Consider the following 20,115-nt stretch of genomic DNA (forward strand, 5'->3'; position numbering starts at 1 on the left):
CAAGAAAAATCAGGTCAAACGGGGAAAAAAATGAGAAAGAAAATAAAATGCAAGGAAACAACAACAAAAAGAGTGAAAATGCTGTGTTGTGGTCCACATTTGATTGCCCCATTCGAACCATGTAGATAGTTCTCTTCATCAGAAGATCATTGGAACTGGTCTGAATCATCTCACTGAGAGAGCCACGTCCATCAGAATTGATCATTATATAATCTTGTTGCCGTGTACAATGATCTTCTGGTTCTGCTCACTTCACTTGGCATCAGTTCATGTGAGTCTCTCCAGACCTCTCTGAAATCCTCCTGTTGATCATTTTTTAGAAAACAATAATATTCCATAGCTTTCATATCACCATAACTTATTCAGCCATTTCCCCCTGATGGGCATCCGCTCAGTTTCCAGTTTCTGGCCACTACAGAAAGGGCTGCTACAAACATTTTTGCACATGTGGGTCTCTTTCCCTCCTTTAACATCTCTTTGGGATACAGTAGTGAATCTGTTGGATTAAAGGGTATGCACAGTTTCATAGCCCTTTGGGCAGAGTTCCTAAACTGCTCTCCAGAATAGTTGCATCATTTTACAACTCCACCAAGGTACATTAATGAATTGTTGATAGATTTGTGAACTAGTCCAACTATTCTGGAGAACAATTCAGAACAACGTCCAAAGGCTATAAAATTTTGCATATCCTTTGTCCCAGCAGTGACGCCACTAGGTCTGTATCCCAAAGAAATCAAAGAAAAAAAAAATTATAGTATTTTTTTGGGGGTAGATAGCAAAGAATTGGAAAGTTATGGGTTTGCATCAACTGGGAAATGGATGAACAAGTTATGATATTGATATATGATTGTGATGGAATACTATGGAGTTATGAGAAATGATGAGCAAGATGTTTCCGAAGAACCTAGGAAGACCTATACGAATTGATGCAAAGTGAAAGGAGCAGAATCAGGAGAACATTGTACATGGTAACAAAAATATTATTTGATAATCAAGTGTGAATGACTTAGCTATTCTCAGCAATAAAGTGATCCAGGACAATTTCAAAAGACCCATGATGAAAAAGGCCATATCCATCTCCAGAAAAAACTAATGAACTCTGAATGTAGATTGAAGCATATGTTTAAACTTTATTTTTATTGCTTCCTTTTTCAGTGTGTTTTCTTGCACAACATAGCTAATATGGAAATATGCTTTGCATAATCTATATATTGTCTGTCTTCTCAAGGGGGGGGGGGACTACGAGGGAAAGAAAGAATTGGCACCAAAAAAATTACATCATGTAATTGGGAAATGTTTAATGAAACAAATAAAAAGAATTTTTTAAAATAATAGCTTTTTATTCTCAAAATACATACAAAGATAGTTGTCAATATTCCCCCTGCAAAATCTTATGGTCCAAAGTTTTTTCCTTCTCTTCCCCCACCTTCTCTCCTAGAAAGCAAGTAATCTAATATAGGTTAAACATGTACAAAAGAATATTTTTTGAAAAGAAAAGAAAATGGAGATGGGAGAAAGGAGCGCTCATACCTGAATCAGGGAATTTTGCTAATCCATGATGTAGCTTGCCGACAGTTGTGACAATGGTCCACACAGCCATCATAGACTAGAATGAGAAGGGACCTCAGATCTCCTGTAGTTGGGCTCATTTATTGAGAAGGAAGGCTGGGAGGCTGGGGGGGGGGGGGGGGGGGGAGAAGGGAGGGCACAGGTGATAAATAGAAGAGCTAGGGTTAGGGTTAGGGTTAGGGTTAAATTCGTGCTAGGGTTTGAACTCTTATCAGATATTAAAGCTGCCCCTGGGTTCTGTGCCCGTGGAGAGGTGGCTGTTTCCAGATGGTCTGACTGTGGTGTAAGCATTCAGGTATCCTGTCCTCCCTCCCCCTCCCCCTCCCCCCCCCCCAAAAAAAAAACCATACACGCATACACACACACACACACACACACACACACACTCTACCTTTCCCCACTCACCAGGCCTGGGAAAGTGCCTGTCTGAAAGGTCCAGCTCAGGCTGGCCACTGGTGAGTAGTAGGTCTTTTTTTAGCCCTGCTCTCAGCATGGCCTCTTTAGAGCACGGACTCCTTAAATAAGAGCTGACGTGGGTCTGGACGAGTCAGCTGGGTTATTCAAGCTCTTTTCCCTTCCAGGGGTGGAGGGAGGGGCCCTGGATGCTGCAGGATGGCAGCTGCTCACTCTGCCCTTGCCTCCCCTCCCTTTCCCCAAGTCTCTTCTTTCCCTGGCTAAGACTGAGGGTTAGGAGGGCTAGGAAACCCCACTGGGGGTCACAGATATGACTAAAGTTCTGCCCAGAGATGACTGAGACAGGGCTTCTGTCCTCCAGGGGCTCTGAGCCTCAGTGGAGAGACAACTCACATGCCATAACCCATTAAAGTGACAAAGGAGTTGAGGGAAGGGGATGTCCCTGAGTCCCACAGGGATTCTATGAGCCCCACCCAGGAAGACTGCCTGGAGGAGTGGAAGTCCAAATCTAGCTTCAGACCCTTATTAGCAGTGTGACCGTAGGCCAGTCACTTCACCCTGTCTACCTTGGTTTCCCATTTGTAAAATGAGCTGGAGAAGAAAACAGCAAAATGTTCCAGAAAGAAACCCCCAAATAGGGTCACAAAGGGTTGAACAGGACTAAAACCCAGAACCACAAAAGAAGCATCCAGAAGGAAGAACAATGGAGAGGAGGCTGCTGGGCTGCTGAATTAGCCAATCAAGCACTTGCTAAGTGCAGGGATACAAAAAGAATGAAACGGTTCTCACCCTCACCATTTGAACAGGAAAATAGATGGATGGTCAGAGGGGCTGGGCCAGGATGGGTCCAATTCACTGGATCTAGACCGAGTCCAATGAGTCCGATCTTCTCCTTTGATAGATGAGGAAAACCTGAAGAGCTCCAGGGAGCTGTCCAAAGGCGAGGGCTAGCTTCAGTTCAGAGAACTTCTGCCTTTAACTCCAGCTTCAGGTTTTTGCAAAGGGAAAAGGGTTGGAGTGAAAGAGGATGGGCCCATCTCCCCAAGACAGCCGCAGAGCTGTGTGATCTTTCACAACTTGATCTACCTCTCTGGACTCAGAAGTTTCAAGGTACCTGACGCTGTTGGAAACTGCACATGTTCCTTGGATTGGATTGGGTCGGATATTGGATTGTTTGTTGTCTAGGGGACAGGGGAAGTGGGGAGGGAAGGAGAAAAAATGAAAACACACTGTTTTGCCAGAGTGAATGTTGAAAACCATCTTTGCATGTAAAATTAAAAGCTATTATTTTTTAACTGCTACTAGATCCCTCTGGACTGAGATTGCCCCCGTGGGGATGAATTCCTTGATCTTGGGTTAAAGGACATTTACCCATAGAAGCCTTTAATATGAATGGATTTTTCTGATTCTTTCCTCAGAGGACCTTCTAGAGGTCGATCCCCTGCCTTCAGCCAATCTGCCAATCAATGGATGAAGGCCTGTCTTCCAGGAATGGTGCTAGGCCCTGGGGATACAAGTTCGAAGCGTGTCCAACCCCCAATCCAGCCCAGGCTCCCCAGGGGGCTCTCATCATCTCTTCCTCTCTCATCTCCCCGCCCACCACCTCTGTCCCATAAATCCATCCTTCACAATAATTTTCCTGAAGCTCAAAGCTGACCAGTCATGTCCTTCCCCATAAATCTTTCACTGCTTATAGAACCACATTCATACTCCTTAACTTATTATTTGAGATCCTTCCCAATCTACCTCCTACTCCCAGCCTTCCCGGGGCTCCGAGGCCGGAGCCCGTGTCCTAGCCAAACGAGGCTCCTCGGCTTCGGCCCTTTCCTGGTCCGAGGCCTTTGCTTTATCTCAGCCTCGCCTTTCTCCAGGACCTCATCCTCCATCTACTACTGAAGTCGAGTCATCCTTCAGAGGCAGCAGGATGGTGGGCTGTGGTCAAAGCGCTGAGGTTGGAGACCGGAAAATCTGAGTTCAGCTCCTGTCTCTGACACCCACTAGTCATGTAAGTCACTCAGATCCTGGATGATTTAATAGCTTGCGTGACCTGGCAAGTCACTGAGCCCCTGCTAGCCCCTGTTAAATGAGGGGATGGACTTGATGGCCTCTTAAGTTTTCTTCTAGCTCTAAATCCACTGATTGACTTTCAAGACCTAGATCAAGAGGTTCCTCCTCAGGAAAGTCCTCCTGGATCTCCCCCCAGAAAGGGACATCTTCTTTCTCTGAACCGCCAGGAGACATTTTCTGTTCCTCTCAAATGACACATCAGGTCTGACCCCAGATTTTACTAATGTGTATAGTTTGGATAGCTCCTCCCCTGGCCTGTGACCCCAAGACTCACTCAGCTTTGTAGCTCCCCGAGCTCTTAGAACAAGGCTGTGTCTGAAGGAAGAACTCACTAAAAGATGTTTGGCATCGTGAGTAGTTTTCCATTGGGGAGGAGGAGAATAATGATAGGAATGAACCTAAGGAGAAGACCAGGATGGCTTCTCTAAAGGGGTAGATAAGGGACTCAGAGGATAGAGAACCTTCTTCTGGGATAGGAGAACTATCCTAGCCAGCACATATCAGAAAGGAGACCAGGGCAAGTGACCTAGCCTTCCAGCAATCTTCCCAGCCTTCTCTAGAAAACTACCCATTGCAGACCAGGTGCTAAACTATATGCATAGAGGGCTTTCCTCTTCATGGAGGAAATCAGGTGTTTAGTGTTGTAAAAGAAAAAGTTATAGGACACCATTTTGCATACCCAGCAATTTTGCCCAAGATACATGTTCCCCTCCCAGCCAGCCTGGGACATGTGCCCAGAAGAACCTTCTCCTTTGGAGAACCCTCCCCTGTGGGCCCCTTCTAGGATGGGATGCAATGAAAAAGCATTTTGGAAGAGTTTGGGGTGTGCTAAGCACCGAGAATACAATTAGAAAGGCAAGAGATTTTTGATTCAAATTAGGAGAGACAATACATCAAAAAAGGATTCGACCTTTATTTAGTTCACAGCAGATGGAAAATGTTGATTGTTCTTAGACAGGAAAAATAACAGCCCAGAGGATCTGGAGGAGTCAGTATTGGAAATGGTTGATCTATCAAGAGGGATGCAGAGGAAAGTATAGGCTGAGCCCCTCCAATTCACCCCAGAGTCTGGCTTTGTTCCAAGGGATCATAACTTTAGAGTTGGAAGAGACCTCAGAGATCCAATCATCTCCTTTTACAAGCAAAGAAACTGAGGCCTGGTGAAATGATTTGTTCAAGGTCAAACTGATAAGTGACAGAAGAGGGGTTGATGCTCTAAATCCAGTCTGCTTTTCTTCTCTCAAACAGTTCCTTTTTGAGTGGCTTTCAAAAGGACTTTGCCTCTCTGGTCCACTATTTTTCCATCTCCTCCTCTGTCCTCTTCTTCCCTATCTTCCAAGTGTGTGGAGAAAATGAAGAGGGAGGGGGACTTTGGGACAAGTCCTAATGTGATTACCACACTTGTGGAAGACCCCTGTGGAAGGCCATGGAGATCCATGAAGAGTTGTGCTCACTAGGGTATTCACTAAAAATGATGAGGCTTCCTTGGGGACACCTGATCAGGAGCAGAGGCTTAGAGCTGGAGGGGACCTGCCTGATTAGTCCCTAGTCCACCCCTCATTTTCTCAGAAGAGAATACAGAAACCCAGGGAGAAGTAGCTTTACAAAGTCACAGAAGCAGTCAGAGCAGAACCATTATTCAAATCTAGGGCTTTGGGTTGCAAACCTGGAGCCTATTCTACTACTACAGGCTACATCTCTTAAGGAGAAAGGAAAACGCAAGATGGAAAGATCTAGATAGGGAAGAGTATGCCCTTGGCCTTGTTCTGCCAGCTGGCTGGCCCATCCTGATCAATGAGAGATCGATAGTTAGCACAGGCCAGGCTGGGAGGAGAGGAGCTGAGCTGTCTCTTCTTTCTGTACAAACCACTGGAGAAATCCCAGGGCCAACCATCCTGTCTCTGAAAAAAGGGTTCTTTGATGGCTCCTGAGGGCTGTGATTATCCTTGAAGATCCTTGAAGAACTCTTTAGGAATAGGACAATTTCTGGTATAGTGGATAAGTTCAGTAGGACCTGGCCACAAACCTCACGCCTGCTAGTTATTATTTGGGTGACTATAGGCAAGTCACAACCTGTTTTCTTTTCTATAAATTAAGGGGGTCAGACTTGATGGCTTCTGAGGTCCTTCCAAGCTCTAGGTTTGTAACAAATCAATTAATAAACCTCAATTAAGCACTTGCTATGTGTAAGATATTGTGCCTAAGCACCATGGATATGGAATGGAAACAAAACAAAACAAAACAAAAAAACCTAACCTCAAAAAGCTTACATTCTTTTTTTAAATTTGTTTTTGTTTTTTAATTTCTTTTATTATTATTATTATAGCTTTTTATTTACAAAACATATACATGGGTAATTTTTCAATACTGATCCTTGCAAAACCTTCTGCTCCAAATTTTCCCCTCCTTCCCACCACCCCCTCCCCTGGATAGCAGGTATTGGACTACAATACATGCTAAATATGTTTTAAAAATATATGTTAAATCCAATATATGCATACATATTTATACAGTTATCTTGCTGCACAAGAAAAATCAGATCTAGAAAGAAAGAAAAAAACTGAGAAGGGAAACAAAAATGCAGGCAAACAATAACAGAAAGTGAAAATGCTATGTTGTGGTCCACAGTCATTTCCCATAGTTCTCTCTCTGGGTGTAGATGACTCTTCATTAGTGAACAATTGGAACGGTTTGAATCATCTCATTGTTGAAGAGCCATATCCATCAGAATTAATCTTTGTATAATCTTCTTGTTGCCATGTATATAATGATCTCCTGGTTCTGCTCATTTCACTCAGCATCAATTCATGTAAGTCTCTCCAGGCCTTTCTGAAATCATCCTGTTGGTCATTTTTTACAGAACCATAATATTCCATAATATTTAGCCATTCAACTGATGGGCATTCACTCAGTTTCCAGTTTCTAGCTACTACAAAAAGGGCCGCCACAAACATTTTTAAGACGCTTACATTCTAATGAGGCAGACAGACAACATGGAGCAGACAATGTGTATTAGACAATATTAATAGATAATATGTAACAAATAGCATGTAATAGACAACACATAATAGATAGTAATAAATAGCATATAATAGACAACATAAAATAGAAAATGTGTAATAACCAGTATGTAATAGACAACACGTAATAGATAGTAATTGACAACATGTAAAAGACAACATATAATAGACAATGTTAAGAGCCAAGATGTAATAGACAATGTGTAATAAACAACATGTAATAAACAGCAAGTAATAGATAACATGTAACAGACAGCATGTAATAGATAGCAAGCAATAAACAACATGTAACAGATAACATTAACAGGCAACATGTAATAAAAATGTAACCGACAACCATAATAGATAGTAATAAACCACATGTAATAGACAATATTAATTGATAACATGTAATAAATAGCATATGATAGACAACAACAATAGTGATAGATAGCAAGTAATAGACAATATATAATAGACAACATTAACAGATATCACGTAATAGACAATGTGTAATAAACACCACGTAATAGACAACAAATAATAGACAACATGTAATAGCATGGATCCTCCTTGAAAACTTGGGTCTTCCAACTCCAAAGCCAATACTATGATACCCTCCTTCCCATTCCCCAGTCTCATCACTGAGTCTCATCTTCCTACCACTATGACTTGGGGTGCTTGTGAAAATCAAGCATTTCAAAGTCTGTATTCATATTGACTAGTATTGATGTGGCCCTAGCATGATGCTTGACTCTCTGCCTCTCTGCTCCCTATATAGAATAGCTAGAGGATAGAATGTTGAACTCAGAGTCTGGAAGACTTTACTAGCTGCATGATCCTGGTCAAGTCACATAACTTGGTCAAGTTTTAGTTTCCTGATCTATAAAATGGAAATAATAATAATAGCACCTATTTTCCAGGGTTACTGTGAGGATTTAATAAGAAAATGTGTCAGTGTTAGCCAATAGTAATAATAATTTTAAAAGCCCAGAAATCTTCAGCCATCTGCAATCTTGTTGTTCCATGAAAGTCTGAAGGTCCCCTAGACAGAAATCTGTCATAAACAAGATCTCTTCTGGTATAATGGAGAAGTTCAATAGAACTTGGCCACAAATCTCACACTGCTACTTATTATCTGAATGATCATAGGCAAGTCACAACCTTTTCTATAAATTAAGGGGGTCAGACTTGATGGCTTCTGAGGTTCTTTCAAGCTCTAGGTTTGTAATTAATCAATTAACAAACCTCAATTAAGCACTTGCTATGTGTAAGACATTGTGCCTAAGCACTATAGACATGGAATAGAAAAAAAAAATCCAAAAAGCAAAGAAGAAGATGCTCTGAGGTATCATCTTTATCCCATACATCCCTTGGAACCTGGGAATGCCCATCCTTGAGAAGGAGTAAGCCCAGGAAATCTTTCAGTAACCTCCATATGGCAATGCAGACTTACTCATTAGGCCTTTGAAAGATTCCTCTCTGCTTAGCCCTTCTTAACACTCAAAAAACATTCCTCTGAGGAAACAAAGAGCTGAGGAAATTACAAATGAGCTCCCCCGGCTAATCAACCCTGCTGCTCCTAACCAACCAACAAGCCATTCTGAGGACCTGGGCCAGCTGTGCAAAGCTCAGAACAATGCCTTTTAAAGCTCTATCTTGCTATGGGCCACTATTATTCAATTCTTCTATTAAGTATAATCTACCCATCATGTGCCAGATACTGGAGATACAAAAATGAAAACAAAACAGTTTTTGCCCTCAAGGAGCTTACCTTCTATTAAAGTTGGGGTAGAGATGGGAGGGCAGGGTATTAGGATGGGAACACAGAGAAGTATAATATAAAGTATGGAATAATGGAGCAAATCACAGCTTCCTGATCTGCCAAATAAAAGAATTCCTTCCTAAGAAGGGACCTTCAGTCTATAATCCTATGAGAGATCCAGATAAAGTGCTTTGGGAATATTTGAGGGGGAAGAAACCCTATCTGCTAGAGAGAATGGAGGAAGTTTTGCTGAAGAACTGACTCCTGAAATTTAACCTTCTCAGCATCATAGAATATAAATTCTAGAGTTGGAAGATGCTTTTGAAGTCATTGAATCTAATCTCTTTTTAGAGAGGAAGTTAATGTGCATACCCTTTGATCCAGCAGTGTTTCTACTGGGCTTATACCCCAAAGAGATACTAAAGAAGGGAAAGAGACCTGTATGTGCCAAAATGTTTGTGACAGCCCTGTTTGTAGTGGCTAGAAACTGGAAACTGAGTGGATGCCCATCCATTGGAGAATGGTTGGGTAAATTGTGGTATATGAATGTTATGGTATATTGTTGTTCTGTAAGGAATGACCAGCAGGATGAATACAGAGAGGACTGGCGAGACTTACAGGAACTGATGCTGAGTGAAATGAACAGAACCAGGAGATCATTATATACCTCAACAACGATACTGTTTGATGTATTCTGATGGAAGTGGATCTCTTCGACAAAGAGAGCTTTAATTGATCAAAGATAGACAGAAGCAGCTACACCCAAAAAAAGAACACTGGGAAATGAATATAAACTGCTTGCATTTTTGTTTTTCTTCCCGGGTTATTTCTACCTTCTGAATTCAATTCTCCCTGTGCAACGAGAGAACTGTTCGGTTCTGCACACATAGATTGTATCTAGGATATACTGCAACCCATTCAACATGTAAAGGACTGCTTGCCATCTGGGGGAAGGGGTGGAGGGAGGGAGGGAAAAAAATCGGAACAGAAGTGAATGCAAGGGATAATGCTGTAAAAAATTACCCTGGCATGCGTTCTATCAATAAAAAGTTATTAAAAAATAAAAAAAAAGTTATTAAAAAAATAGGGAGGAAGTTAAGTGAATTGCCTAGGATCTCAGAGTAGGATCATAGGATCATAGTTTCAGAAGTAAAAGGAATCTTAGAGATCAACCCATCCAACTCCCTCATTTGACAGATGGGGAAACTGAGACTAAGATGATGCGGTTTGCCTATGATTGGGAATGAGAGGAATTTTGTGAGATAGAGATGAGGAAGAAATGCATTCTAGTAATGGGGACCAGTAAGGTTCATAGCAAGGTGGAAGGGAAAATGCAGAAGAGCTTCTTTGTGGCTAGAATTAAGAATGTAGGAAAGGAAAGAGAGGAGTACAAAGTCAAGTCAAGTAAAGTAGTATAAAAATACATTAAAGTAGATTGTAGAAGGCCTTGAATGCCAAACTGAGGAGTTTGTATTTTCTTATAGAGGCCATAGGAAAGTATTGAAGGGTTTGGAGCAGGGAAATGACACAATCACACTATTATTATTCACAGAATCATATAATTTCTCCTTTTCCCTAAATGCTATTCATCTCTTAACTTTTAAGGCTCACTCAAAACCCTCATTCTTTGCTTCCTGTTGTTGTTCAGCCATGTACAACTCTCTATGAGTCCATTTGGGGTTTTTTCAACAAAGATACTGGAGTGGTTTGCCCTTTCCTTCTCCAACTCATTTGATAGATGAGGAAATTGAGGCAATTAGGATAAAGTGACTGGTCTAAGATCTCACAGCTAGTAAATAGTATCTGAGGTTGGATTTGAACTGGGGGAAATGAATCTTACTGACTTTAGAGCTGGTGCTTTACCTGCTCTATCATCTAGTTGCCCTAACTTTTGGATCACATGAATCTGAATCAATAGTTTGAAAATCCTCTGGGTCTAGAGGAAAGAACCAGGGCTTCTTTGTGCCATATTGTATCACTGAATGAAAAGAGCCCAGGCTGGAAGGCAAGAGACATGTCCAAATCCTAGCTGTGCCCCGAACTCAATTCTTTCTGTATTGTGTTTGTATGTATGTGTAGGTGTCTAATGCATTTGTACAAATGTGTGTGTGTTTGTGTTATGTTTGTTTATGTGTGTGTGTGTGAGAGAGAGAGAGAGGGAGGGAGGAAGGGGAAGAGAGAGACAAGAGAGACAGAGGAAGAGACAGGAAGAAAGAGAGGGAGAGGGAGAAGGGGAAAGAGAAAGAGAGGGAGAGGGAAAGGGAAAGGAACTGAGAGAGGGAGAGAAAGAGGGAGGAGGAAAAGAAGGGAAGGGAGGGAGAGAGAGAGAGCATTAGTTCTCTCCACCTGAAAAGATGGCCCCTCCCGGCTCTGACCTTACAAACTGTAACCCCGCACATCAATGAGCCTGCTCTGCATGCAAATCTCTTTAACCAATTGCTTTGCTTTGTCCCCAGACTTAATGAGCTGGGCTGCCTGAGGAAAGAATCTCCCAGTTTGATTCACTTTTTATCCATCTAAGGCAGCAAAGGAAGCTCCTTCTAAAGCTCCATTTGGGTATTTTCCAGACACCTAGACAGGCACGTGCTCCTTCCTGGCGGCTGATGTCACCGAGCAGGGAAAGGCGCGCTGACGTGCGCATCAGGTGCGTGCGAGTAAGCTCGGAGCGGCCCCCTCGCCTCCCCCAGCGCTCTGTCATCCCCAAAAGGTGGTGGTTCGTCAGGTAATCTCCTCTCCCTCCCCGCTCCCTGCCCCTCCTGTCTTGTCTCCCAGCCCAACTCCCTCTTTTTATAGATAAGGAAACTTCAGCCCAAAAAGGTGATGTCACTTGGCCAAGGTCACAAGGCTATGAAATATCCCAGATGACATTTGGATCTAGATCTTTGGACTGTAGGTCTGGCCTTCTACTACTTTGCCTGCTAGGTGAACCCATGAACACTGGATCTTTAGGCTCAAGACTGGCCAATACAGTGGAGGCCCAAACTCTTACAAGGCTGCTTTCCCTCCCTTCCCTTCCTCTTGTTGTGCCACAGTTCCCTTTTATTGTCCTGACTCAGTTTCCCTAAATTGTCCTGCCTCGGTTTCCCTGAATTGTTCTGCCTCGGTTCCTAATTATTCTGCTTAATCCTGCAACACCACCCCTCCCTCCTACTCACATGATCCAGATAAGGAGAAAGGCCTTCTATCTTAGACATCATCAGAATGTCCGCTGCCTCTCCCCATTCTGTAATCCCATTTTATCAGAATGTACGGCCTCTTCCCCCACCCTGTCAGAACCGGATTGATGGCCCCTCCCTTGCTCTCAGTGCTCTGACTCTGCCCCTGCCTCGGTATACCCCTATGGCTGAGCCATCTACATATATATGTCATGGAGAATTCATCAAAAAAAAAAAAAAAAGAGAATTCACATTGGAAGTTGGTTTTATGAAAAAACCAATAACATTGATAAACCTTTGGTAAATCTGATTAGAAAAAGGAGAGAGGGAAATCAAATTAGTAGTCTTAAAAATGAAAAGGGAGAACTTTCCACCAATGAAGAGGAAATTAAAGAAATAATAAAAAGGAGAATTCACATTGGTTTCTGGATTCAAATAAAATATTACAAACTCTACTCTCTATCTTGCCTCAGTTTCTCCGGCATTACACTCTTTCTTCTCTTCTTCCCCTCCCTTGTCCATCTTTCCCGACCCCTTGCCTCCTGCCCAAACACAGAGCTCCCATTGAGGTCCCCCAACTTAGGCCTCGTGCTCTTAGCTGGGAGCCCTATTTCCCAAGCTTTCCCCAGTTAGGGAAACTTGGTTTCATTGCTGCCAAACTTCCCTCCTTCCACTAGTTCTTGTCCCATTCCTTCCCGAGGGACCGTTATCCTAATATTCTCATAGGAGTCACATATAACCTGCCCTCCAGGTTCTAAAACCATCCCAGGCCTCCAATGAGAAGAGAGTTTAGGGGTCATCTCATCTAGCCTTCCCTTTCAAATGTGACTCAGCCACCCAAGCTCTTCCCGAGGCAATGAATACCGAGATGGAAGGCTCACTGTTAAAATAACTCACATTTCTATTACACATCAGAGCTTGCAAAGTACTTCACCCAGATGATCTCATTGGATCCTCCTACCAGTCCCACGATGTCAGCGTCATTACAGACATCACCTATGAAGAAAGTGAGCCTTTGAGTCACTGGGACTCACTTATCTCTGGAAGGCAGGATCTGCACCCAATTCCTCCTGATTTCAAGACCAGCATTTTGCCAAATTGCCTCTTTATAGAGAGACCAAGTACTAGAACCCAACACCTTTCTGATGAATTCCGTTCCCTTGTGCAACATCTGTTCCTTGTGCAAATAAACTTAAGCAATAAAAATGGTTAGAGGTCAGAGGAGCTTAGGGTAGGGTAGGGTAAAGATTCTTGGTAGCCAATTGACTAAGTAGCTCATGTTTTAAATATGGTATGTATGCATAAGGCAGAACAAAGTGGGGCCTATTGTGTGCATCTATACATATAAGGGTTACATATATATTTCTGGGCACACAGAGAGAGAAAGAGACAGAGACAGAGACATAGACAGAGGTAAAGAGAGAGACAGAGAGAGAAACAGCGATAAACAGAGACTGACAGAGACAGAGGATTTCACCATTAGTCTAAAGAAACGCCAGTAAGGAAACTCCCACTATGTATGAGGGGCAGTCTCTTCACCAGTAATTTATAGTCTCAGGGAAATGTGTGACTGAGCAGTTAGGTTGCTGAAGCGCTCACAATCAGTATGTATTGGAGGCATGGCTTGAACCCAGGTTCTTCTGAGTCCAATTCCTGGATCAATTAAGCCTCTAAAGTCAGTACCCTCCCATTAAGCTACACTCCCCCTCATCTATAATCCCCATCATCAAATATAACATTTTAAAGTCTGCAAAGTACTTTTCAAAATTCGTCTCATTTTTATGTTCATGAGAACCCTGTGAGACAGCTGCTATTCACAGAGGAGGAAACTGAGGCAGACAATTTAAGTGCCTTGCTCAGGGTCACAACGTTCAAAAGGGTATGAGACTGGTTTGAACTCATCTTCCTTCCCAACTCCAGTTCCATTGCTCTATTGCTCCATTTTTATCTGCTAAGTGAAATAAAATAAATATCTGGATAGGTTACTTATCTGTACGTATACATGCAGAGGTATCTTTATCTGAAGAGCTGTATTGTGTATGTGTGTTTATATTATATGTAAATAGAAACACTTACGTGATGGGAAGAATCAGAGATCTCTCGGAGTTACTGGTTTGGGACACACCCTTTGCCTCCATCTTTCCATCCTCCTCCCTTCCCCCTTCTCCTGGATCATGTGCTCCTTGCTGAAGAGCACATGGCTTGTTCCGATTGCACAGGGACTCCCATCAGGAGTTAATCTGACTCATCTTAACAAGGACCCCAAGAAAAGAACCAGAGACCTGAGGCAGGTACCTCAGTCACCAGATCAGGTGTTTCTCCAGATTATGCTTATTGCATAAACACATGTAATTCAACTCTTCCAAAAAAATTTTCCCCCTTTCTTTATTGTTTTCTTTTTTTTTTTTCTGGTTATACGTGTACATTGATTTTTCAAAAATATACATTTCTTTATGAATCATGTTGGGAGAGAAAAATCAGAACAAAAGGGAAAACCACAAGAGGAAAAAAAAAACAGAAAAGAAAAAAGTGATTGTAGCATGTGTTGATTTACATTCAGTCTCCTTACATCAAAAAATTCTAAGACTATCACCCAAACTGATTGTTTTTCCTTGACTCCAGGGGAGGTCACTTATGGAAACTTCCCATTATATTCACATCTTTCTTTCTTTCTTCCTTCCTTCCTTCCTTTTCTTCCTTTCTTTTTTTCTTCCTTCCTTCTTTCCTTTCTTTCTTTTTCATTCTTTCTTTCTTCCTTCTTTCCTTCCTTCCTTCCTTTCTTCCTCTTCCTCCTCCTCCTCCTCTTCTTCCTTCTCCTTTTTCTTCATCATCTTATCCATCATCATCTACTTCTTCATCCTCTCTGTCTCCCTCCCTTCCTCCATCTCTCTGTCTCTCCCCCCACCTCTCATATTTTCCTGCTTTTTCTCTCTCCTTTCCCCCTCCTCCTTTTCTGTCTCTCTCTGCGTCTCTGTCTCAGTCTGTATTTCTCTCTTCCTCCATCCCTCCCTCTCATATTTTTTTATTCTTTCCCTCTCTCCTGTTCCTCTCTCCCTCCTCTCATGGCCATACTTTTTCTCTCTGTAAGAAACCCATTGTCATTGCTGTCAGCTGATATTTCAAGTACATCTATTCTGTGCTGGGCACCATAGTTGGAGAAGAGAAGCTTTCCAAAAATCCATCTTCTGCTTAAAAAATTTATGCGGTCTAGAGACAAATGAACCTTAGAATAATAACATCTTAGAACTGAGGGAGACAGCAAAGGTTATCTTGCCCGATTCCCTGTTTTTGAGAGAAGAAAACAAATCTGCAGAGGACACTGACTTGTTGCAGGGTCGGAGAGCCATTGGTGTCCAAGGAGGGATCAGGACCCTGGATTCCTGACTCTCAGCTAGTTCTCTGCTCTCTTCATTACTTATGAGAACTGGGGGCAGCTCAGTGGTATTCAGTGACTAAAGCACTGGCCCTGGCGTTAGGAAGATCTGGATTCAAATCCCACATCACACAGGGTCTCTCATTTCCACTACTGTAATACACCCTATTGGTTTCTCTGCTTTCCATCCCTCTTAACTCCCATGGCATCCTCTTCACCCATGCCTGGATGGTCTTCCTACTGCTGAAGTCTATGGTGTTCTGCTGCTGAAAGTCTTCCATAGCTGCCCATTGCTTTGGGGGAAGCCCCTGGCTGTTCAGAGAATGCTGGGCACAAACTGGCTTCTTGTCACTGTCCAGAGCTCCATATTTGGGCCATCCGAAGCTTTAGCTCTCTAGATGTCCTTCATTTACCATGTTCCCCTCAGTATAAGATCTTTGGGGTTTGTTTGTAGCTGTCTAGGTCCCACGCCCAACACTTCTCTGTTGTCATTCAGTCCTTTCAGTTATCTGACTTTCCATGGCCCCATTTGGGGTTTTCTTGGTAAAGATCCTGGAGTAATTTGCCATTTCCTTCTCCAATTCAGTTTACAGATGAGGAAACTGAGGCAGCCAGGATGAAGTGATTTGCCCAGGGTCACACAGCTAGTATCTGAGACCAAATTTGAACTTATAAGGAAAGATCTTTCTGATTTTAGTCCCAGCATTTTATCCCCTGAGCCACCCAGCTGCTGCCTTTGGCGCATGGTAGGTGCTTAATAAATGTTTATTGATTGAGTAATAGAAACCTCAGCTGGCTTCCAACTAAGAGATCAGTAGTATCTCTCTGCCTATGAATTAGTGAGTCCCCCATTTTTGGAATTGGGGGGGGGGGGAGTGAAAAGCAAACCTAAACAGAAAGACATCAGAGAGTGTTGAAAGTATTGGCCTCCCAGGCTCAGTGGTTCTTGGGAAATCCTTGGATGCATGTCATACCTTGCTCATGGTGGTGTTTGGGGAGAAGAGAATTCCTCTCTCTCAGCTATGGGAAGGATCGTGATTCTGGAGTCTGAGGATCTGGTTTGTAATCCCACCTCTGACCTTAACTTCCTGTGTGTTGGTGGGTAAGCCTCTCCCCCTTCCTGGGCCTCAGCCTCTCCCGTGTGACAAGAGGGCCGGAATAAATGGTTTCTGAGCCCCTTTCTGGCTCTGGATCTGGGATCCTGTGACCTTCTGACTGGTCTGCCCATCCTGCCTCCAAAGCAGGCAAGGGTTTCCCATCTCACTGCGTCAGCACCAGCATTCCCGTTCGATGACCATGAGGGATTTGAACTCTTGAAACAAGCATTAGCGTTCTTGGCTGATTCGGCAAAATAGCCTGGGAGTACATGGCTCTCTTCCTGCCTCCCGCCTCCTGCCTCCTCACTCCAGGAAGCCCACAAGACCACTTCTCAGCCCCAGAGCCCAGCCCAACTGTTTTCAGCATGGGAAAATGAAAATATCTCTATCTTCTATGAATTATAACAGATTTCATCTGCCCAGATCCGTGTACGTCCGCAGCATCCATAGCCTTGTTCCCATCTCCCCTTTGCCATTCTCACGAGTTGTTCAATTCACAGGGTGAGATGGAAAGGTGCTGAAGGATTCTCATTGGGTTCCAGCTGGAAAAGCGGGGCCCAAAGAGGTACAATCTTAATGTCCCCTTGCCCCTTGGCAAAGTCACACAGAGGGAGCTAGATTCCAATCTGGGGTTCTTTCCATCCAATACTTCAAGCTGTTCAGAATGAGTTACTTTCTGACTCTGGGAGTGGGGAAGGGCCCTCACCCTGCATCTTCTTTCTTAGGCAGCAATGCTTCCCTCCCCCCCACTCCCCTAATGTCTGGTGGGGGTGTCCAGCATTCACTGGGTTGCCTCTATCCTGAGTGAAGTCATTTCTACATGAGTGGAGTGCTTTTTAAGCTATTTTCCCCTGCATCCACCTTCCCTCACTCCCATGCCCCAGGAGGTGAGTCACTTGGCTCAGCACCCTGGTGGTACCCAGGAAGACACGGAGACTACGAGGGCATTTCTTTCTTGTCATTTGCTCAGACTCCCAGCCGTGGGGCCGCAGCTGAGTCAGGGACCCTGGCTAGTGGACAGGAGGGCGGGCAGGGCTCCAAGTCTTGTTCTGGCTTGCACTTGCCCACTGCAGACAGCCCTACCGAAGCAGGGATGGGGCCGTGTCCCCACAGGGGTACAGAGAGCATCTCTGGCGATTTCTTCCCCCTAACCCTGCCTAAGCCACAGGAGAGGATGCTTCGGAGCCAATTAAAGAACATTCCAACCGCTGGAGGAAGCCAGGAACTGAGTGGATGGGGAAAGGAGAGATTTATGGCTGCAAAGTAACGGCAGGACACTAATGTACTCCAGACATCAATAAGAGAGAATGCATTAAAGGTCACTTAGAAGATAGGACCAAGGAAAGCAAGAGCTCTCCAAGGTGTCCAGCGGCAGAAGCCAGTGCCAGGTTACCGTCAGCTCTCGGGACATTACCTAGCTCCTGGGTAGCTGCCAAAGAGCCAGTCTGGGCAAGGGGACATCAAGATTCTCAAGGTCACAGACCATGGGAGCAGAGAAAACTGTTAGAGCCAGGTGGGAAAGAAGGTGATGTAGGAACTTCAAGGGCAAGGCTGGGAGACCTAGAATCATGGCACTGGGCAAGGAGATCATGCAGTCCTACCTGGATTCAGAAATGTGAGGGGACTTACCCAAGATCACACATACTAGCTTTGAAGTCATTGAACTTGGATTATTGTTATTGTGACCTAGTGTAAAATGCTTAAATGAGAAAGATGAGACATCCCACTACCTCTCAAATAGGACTATTCTCCCATTTTAATGGATGTCTCAACTTCTCTGGACCTCAGTTTCCTCAGCTATAAAATGATGGCCTCTTAGATCCCTTACAGCTCTGGATTTATGATGCTACAAATTTAGCCTCTGGGACTTAGATTCTTCCGTTGAAAGGTCAATGATAGGTGATATTTATATAACCCTAAAGGCTAATAAAATGCTATGAGTCTCATGACATCTGTCACAGTAAGCATTGTCCCTCCTTGGTGGTTGCTCTTTACTCCTTTCAGTCATGTCTAGCTCTTTATAACTCCATTTGGGGTTTTCTTGGCAAAGATACTGGATGATCTTTATACTTCAGATTATTTAGCATCTCTATACTTTATATGATACAGTATCTTTATAATTCAGATTACACAGCATCTCTAAACTTTATACTATAACTACCTTTATACTTCAGATTACATAGCATCTCTATACTTTATACAATATACTGTCTTTATGCTTTAGATCAGGGGTCCTGAAACTATGGCCTGTGGGCCAGATGCAGCAGCTTAGGACGTTTATCCCCCTCACCGAGGGCTATGAAGTTTCTTTATTTAAAGGTCCACAAAACAAAGTTTGTGTTTTTACTATAGTCCAGCCCTCCAACAGTCTGAGGGACAGTGAACTGGCCCCCTATTTTAAAAGTTTGAGGACCCCTGTTTTAGATTACAGAGCACTTCTATACTTTATATAATACAGTATCTTTATACTTCAGATTACATAGCATCTCTATACTTTATATGATACACTATCTTTATGCTTCAGATTACATAGCATCTCTATACTTTATATGATACAGTATCTTTTTGCTTTAGATTCTATAGCCTCTCTAAACTATACTATACACTATCTTTATACTTTAGACCATATAGAATCTCTATATATTATACTAAACATTATCTTTATACATAGTATCTCTATGCTTTAAATAATAACAGTATCTTTTTGCTTTAGATTCTATAGCCTCTCTAAACTATATTATACACTATCTTTATACTTTAGACCATATAGAATCTCTATATATTATACTAAACATTATCTTTATATATAGTATCTCTATGCTTTAAATAATAACAGTATCTTTTTGCTTTAGATTCTATAGCCTCTCTAAACTATACTATACACTATCTTTATACTTTAGACCATATAGAATCTCTATATATTATACTAAACATTATTTTTATACATAGTATCTCTATGCTTTAAATAATAACAGTATCTTTATGCTTTAGATTATATAGCATCTCTAAACTTTATACTATACACTATCTTTATACTTTAGATCATATAGCATCTCTATATATTATACTAAACATCTTTATATATAGAATCTCTATACTTTAAACAATAACAGTATCTTTATGCTTTAGATTATATAGCATCTCTATATATTGTAGACTATCTTCATACTTCATACCATATAGTCTCTTTTTTTTTTTTTAAAAGCTTTTTATTTTTCAAAACAAAGGCATGGATAATTTTTCAACATTAACCCTTGCGAAACCTTGTGTTCCAACCCCCCTCTTCCCCCCTGCCTTCTCTTACCCCTTCCCCTAGATGGCAAGTAATCTAATATGTTAAACATGGTGGAAATTATATAGTATCTTTATACTCTATATCTATATATGTCAAGTTATAAATGACTTGATCTCTAAGTCCAAAGGAGTATCGGGGGGGATAGAGGGGGGAGATTCCAAACCAGTCCCTTCCTAATTCCAAGCTTAGTCCTCTTTTCATCATACCATAGTGCTTATTTTCAGACCTAAAGGACGACATAAGTCCAGACACAGAGCTGAGATGCCTCCCTTCTCCCAGAAAGACAAAAGGGGGAGCAACTGTGATATTCATCCCTGTTTAGAATATTGAACAAGAATTTGTAAAGAACTGTCAGATTGAGAAGATGGATGGTCTTTGGGG

General features: G+C 42.5%; 1 long non-coding RNA gene across 1 annotated transcript; it reads right to left on the bottom strand.

Annotated features, from left to right (window-relative positions):
- Positions 1-1,144: 1,144 nt before the first annotated feature.
- Positions 1,145-2,074, bottom strand: LOC127558654 (uncharacterized). Its single transcript, XR_007952953.1, has 3 exons — positions 1,975-2,074; positions 1,531-1,673; positions 1,145-1,434 (listed from the first exon to the last, which is right to left on the bottom strand). It is a non-coding gene; the product is annotated as an uncharacterized LOC127558654 (long non-coding RNA).
- Between the last annotated feature and the right edge of the window lie 18,041 nt (positions 2,075-20,115).

The sequence above is a fragment of the Antechinus flavipes genome, chromosome 4 (assembly GCF_016432865.1).
Source record: "Antechinus flavipes isolate AdamAnt ecotype Samford, QLD, Australia chromosome 4, AdamAnt_v2, whole genome shotgun sequence".
Classification (NCBI taxonomy): Eukaryota; Metazoa; Chordata; class Mammalia; order Dasyuromorphia; family Dasyuridae; genus Antechinus; species Antechinus flavipes.